Here is a 5,891-nt window from a genome sequence, read left to right as displayed (position 1 = left end):
AGGAGGAAGATTATGAATGTCATTACATCTTCCATTTCCCAGCTTCAAAATTCCTGTGATATACAGCTGTGATGTTTGAATGTATTTCAAGTACTTAAAAATTAAAAAAAAAATACCCAAACAAACCAACCAGAAAGTGGCCTTAGAATGATATCTGCATACTGACCCCTCTTGATAGCAAAGCCAAGACACAGACTGCCCCAGGTCCACACATGAACTCCTTAAGCAACAAATTTTGTGCATCTTGTGCCTTCTGCCAAAGCAAGGGACAAATGAAGTGCTTGGGTATCTTGATCAGCCATCACTCCTCAGCTGCACATGCAGCCAGCAGCACTGCTGGTGTGCTCAGGGGAAATCTGGAAGTCTCAGGAGAGACAAACACTGTGCGAGGCTGGGTATGGCAGGAGCAGCTGGACAGACACACAGCTCCTCCTGGGAGCCACATGCCCTGCCACCATCGCTGGAGGTGTCAGTGGCACCTGCCTGCTTCTCCGGGCTGTGGAGGGAGGCTGCTCCAGCAGCAAGAAGCCGCTCCTCAGGCTGCAAAGTCCTACCCAAAGGGCTGCCCTCTGCTGACTGATCCTGCGATCCCGGATGGCACGGGCACAGCCCCTGGCGTGGGAGGAGTGCCAAATGCAAGCGCTGCCTTCCCAGGAGGGAGCACTCAGCTCCGCAGGAGCACACGCTGCTCTCCTTGTTCGCCTCCTCCAGCTCCTGGGATGGAAGTCACGGCAGCTGCAGGTGCATCCTGGCAGTTCCCATCAGCATCCACCGTCATGGAAGGGTTTCAGGGACCGTGGGTAAACTCCTCCTTGCACAAAGGGTCAGTGAAGTAGCACATCCTTAAAGAGAATATTGGCCCAGCAGTTACCAGATTTTTGTATTTAAGTTTTCCCAAAGTTTACTTCCTGAAAAATAAGGTAACTTCGTCATATTTAAGAAAATTTGACCAAGATGCTGCTTATGAAACACCCAGCATTAACTATTTTCAGATACAGAACTACAAATAAAATTAATAGCAATTCCAGCTGTCTCTAAATCCCCTCTTCTTCATTTTTTTCATATGTGGCTTTTATTCTTCTGCCACAGAGAACTGAGCAGAGTTAAAACCTCCTCACTCCATGTCTGCTGCACACCCAGACGCTGGAAGGGAGAGAGGTCAAGACGTGGTTGTTGGTGAGGGCCAGCACTGTTCTCACTGTAGAGGTGGAGATTCCTGACAGCAACTGCAGAGCTGCTGCCTGCACCAGCACATCACAAACTGTGTGGTCACACACAACAGTGACAGCACTGCCGTGGCTGCCTCCTGCCCTGCAGGTTCCACCCCTAACCCCAGGGAGAAAGAGCAAGAGCAGTTTCTGAGCAATTTGGGACACCTCAAGTGGCAGACGTTTGAATCTGTTCTAGTGTTTTACTGCTCTGACAGGGAAAAAAAAAAAATCCCAACCCAACACTTTTTAAATGTTTATTTAAACATAGGAATTTCCTCTGTCTCATTTTTGCCCATGGCCACTTGTCCTTCCACTGGATACCACTGGGAAATCTCCAACATTAACCCAGTCAGGAATTTTTACACATGGGCAAGATCCCCCTGAGATGGCTCTTCCCCCAGGGTGAACAGACCCAGCTCTCCCAAGCTCTCCATACCCTGACTAACCCTTTGTTGGACTCTCTCCAGCAAATCTCTATTTGTGTACTGGGTAGCCCAGCACTGCAGTGATGATGCCCCTGAGCTGCTGCCTCTCTCTTCTGCACCCTGGAGTACAACTGATCAGATGGGAGTGATGGAAGGAAAGCACAGGGTTCAGGCTAAGCCGTAGAGCTCTTCTGCAACACAGCAACATCCAGCTTATGAACACTCCCCTATTTATCTTCCTCTGCTTGAAAGCTTTAAAGATCATTTACAATAACTGCCACACAGGAGGATTATTATTATCTCACACAACTCCCATGAGCAGCTCCCTGGCTTGGACAAAGAATACAGCAATTAAGAGATGGATACACACAGCTGCTGGACATCCCTCCTTAGGTCAAAATGCCATTGCTGCTTGGTCTCAGCCCAGTATTCTTCATGACAACTCTGTGAAAAGGCAGAAGAAAAAACTCCCTGATGTTTGTTTCCTTGTATAGATATGTGAGGCCAGCTGGAAAACAGTATGGGGGTGGGGGGGGGGGGGGGGGTCACCACTGTTCTAATAAATCTATTTCACAATATACTCTGCGGAGTAAAGTATTACACAGGCCAATAAAGTAATTTCTCACCCTTGCAACTTTTCTTACTTTGTTACTGCTCTTCATTATTTGTTTTCAGACAGCAAAAGGAAGGAGCAGTTACTTCCATAAAAACAAAGTCTGTTGGAAACCTTAGGCACAAATTGAACTAATCAAAGTCCAGCAGGTCTAAAAAGACAAAAATGGCATTGGGATATTTAGATATGCAAACAGAGGAAGTAAGTGGAAGCAGAATGGAAGATAACAAGGAAACACTTTCTATGAGGCTGGTCACATACTGGGACAGGTTATCTAGGAAAAATGTAGTGCTCATCCCTGGAGATACTTGCTTGGACCTGGGTGAGCAGAGGGGATTGGACTAGAGCTCCAGAGGACTCCCTGGATCTTGAATTACATGTGATTCTATAACAAGCTGTTCTGTTAATCACCATCATATAATACCAGCCTTCATTCAGGAGGGTACTAAAGGATAGATTTAAATTTATACATGAACCCTACAAAAATCAAAGGAGTTGCGGTTAGTGAAAAACAAACTTTCTGGCACAGCTCTAAACATGTGCTCATCACTTACTGCAGTTAAAGACAAATTTACCCACAGGCTTAAACAACTAGTCGTGTTCCTTTCTGAATGGCCTTTTGTGTGCTGTTCTGTACATAGCACTTGGCTTCACTCATTTTTCGTGCTCCATTTACTGAGCATTATAGTCTGAGCAGAATTCCACACCAAAGCCTGAAGCACCATCACTAAAGCACATCAGTTTCTGACCATGTGAACTGAAAAGCCTCCACTGCATCTTAGCAGGAGACCAATACTATTAGCAAAATACTAGGAAAGCAAAAAGTAGCAGCTATAGACACCAGTATAAAGAATATGGATTCATAACTCCAGCAGCACATCCTCAGAATCAGCCAACAGCTCCCTACAGCCTTCCAGTTTGCTCCCACTTTCACACAATGAAGCAATGTGCTTATAAGCAGTTCTAAAACAAACAAGGTATCATATATGAAACTAGAGAAAACACCTAGAAAACAGACACAGACAAAACAGAAAAAAAATTGCATTGCTGATATTCCAGCCAGAAGCAGCAGGCAAGTTTGCCTCAAAAGGTTAACAGCTTAGCATTCCTTACACTTACAGGTTCACTTTGGCTCATTTGAAGAGTGGCCATTTTCCAATATGTGTTCAGCAAATTGGTAATGACAGGCAAGAAAGGCATAGTGGCCTTCTATGAATGATGAATCGATTCTGCCATGCCTATGGCTACTGCTCATATATTTAATAGTGTTAGTATCATGCCAGTCACAGAATTCAGCATTGCTTTCAGCTAAAAAACAAAAAAAGAATTTCACCAACCAAAAGAAACAAATACACCCCTTCCCTTTTTAACTTCAGGAAACATGACTTGTGCAGCATCTAGAAATCAAATTTTAGCATGATTCAGCTACTCGATCTGTTGTTTTTGTCCCTCTGTACGTGCACTGGGCTTGGTGCCCAGCTCTGAAAGACAAAGGTAGCAGAGACACAGCTTTGTTTCCACCCACAGGCACTCACTGCCAGAACCAGCTGCCAGGACCCAGCTACAGCAGAAATGAGGTGCTGAAGATCTGTGACACTCCAGTCAGCTCATTTTATTGATTCTTGGGAAATGACTGGGTTAATTCACATTTCCTGCACCAAGGTTCCTCTGCAATGGCAATTCCTTTGCCTCCTGGGAATTCTCACTCACTTTCTGTGAGCAGAATTTTGATGACATTAATGTCAACCTTTTGCTCTTTAACAGAAATTGTTAAGTAGCCCCCTGGAAAAAAAACACTCCAGAGAGAGGAACCCTTCTGTACAAAGGGAAATGTTTTATTTCAACAGATCTCCATGCACGCTGTGCCTGTGCTCCAGCCAGGAAAGTCACTGCAGTGCAAGGACACACCCTGACATAGACAGTGAAGGCACTCAACTGAACCCAACAGGCTCAGCAGAGAAACCAACATATTTACCTGCAAGGAGAACCTGGAGGCTGTGGACAAAAGCAGAAGGCAGCACATAAGGTACCAGAGAAGCCTCCAGACCCAGCAGTGGCTGAGATCAGACAGGGCACAGCACCACTCAGACTGGAACAACACTCAACCAACACAACTTTTGGAAGGAGAGAGAAAGAGGCACTGATTTCTGAACCATCAAAACTGAGCAGAACAGTTCAGCTGGGGAAAAAGCATTGAGAATACTAGATCAATGCAAGGGAGCACCAGAACTGTGAGTGCTGAAAAGCTAAATATCAAGATAAATGGAAGTCAATCTTCCTCAAGATCAGCTTTGTTTACTGCCTGGAAAACAAAAAGAATAACCCTTTTTTAATGATCACCTGCGTACTTAACAGGTCCAAACACAAACATCTTAATAGAGTTTCTGGCAGCTAATATGCAAAATCAACAGTGCAACTTATATCTCCAAAGCAGTCATGTTGGAAAAAACAAAACAAAACAAAACCATTCAGATCATTAAGGAAGACAGAGGAAACTTTGCACAGAACATGTAAAACAACTGCCAAAATACAGGGTATTCATGTTGTAGGAACCCCTCCCAAAGGCCATCAGCCCCACATGTACCTCCAACACTGCATGTTGACAGCAGCCAGGTCTTCAATCGCTCAAAGCTGGGTTTGACCTACACTCTTCTGTGTATTTCTTGGCAGCTAATAAGAGCTCCCTTCTCCTATTACTCATTCCTAATTTTTGTATTTACTATATTATGGGAAAAGCAGGAATGTAAAAGCAGCGCACACACACACACAAAAAAAGCCTACCCAAAAGCCCCAGTGCTCAGCCCAGATGCCTCTTCCTTCATCTGGACTTTTAGCTCCAGAGAAAGGAAGGTCACAATGTACCAAGACTCTGGAATTAAGGTACCTGTAAGCAAAGTGATGGCATTGTACTGCATAAAGCAGCTTCTTAACTTCTGTGAGTCAATAAATATGTAGAACATCTGTAACAAACCCTAGACATGTCTGGGAACTGCTCACAGAAATCTCAGTCAGTTACAGTCTTCTACACAGATATTGCATATATTATAGAAACTGATTTTTGGAGTCACAAACCAAATGTCTTCTTGTGCCACCTCCTCAATTCTGTCAATTCAGTGGAGCTCAAAGTAACAAAAGAACCCTGAGAGAGTTTAGCTTATTTCATCCATGCATATTTTCAACTCTGAGTCAAATTCACCAAACTGCATTAACTGAAGATAATTTTATATATGTCCAGTCTAATATCTATTTTGACTGATAATAAACCCTTTGCCTTTCTTGTCCAAGACAATTCTATACAAAGTCATAGCCAAATTCACCTGAGTAGAAAAGAATTAAACAGTGAGTGAGACTCACTTCTTGCCTTTCCATGTCTTCATTCTTCCACTAATGGGAAGGACAGGATTCTGTGCAGACTTTTGAAATCTTTCTCATGCTAAACTACCATATAATTACTCTTAGTTTTACTTAATAGCCATTAAGTACTCCATTCCACATTCTTTCAGAAATAAAGGTGTGACAAGATCAGGAAAAGTAGAACTCAGAAGGTAACAAGTGCTTGCAGTATTAATGATCTCAGAAACAGGTCAAAACTCCTTTAGACAAAAGAAAAATTAACAAATCAAAATGGAAAAGAAGCAACAA

This window comes from Lonchura striata, chromosome 4A (genome assembly GCF_050655825.1).
Source record: "Lonchura striata isolate lonStrDom1 chromosome 4A, ASM5065582v1, whole genome shotgun sequence".
Classification (NCBI taxonomy): domain Eukaryota; kingdom Metazoa; phylum Chordata; class Aves; order Passeriformes; family Estrildidae; genus Lonchura; species Lonchura striata.
Note: the sequence above shows the minus strand (reverse complement) of the source record.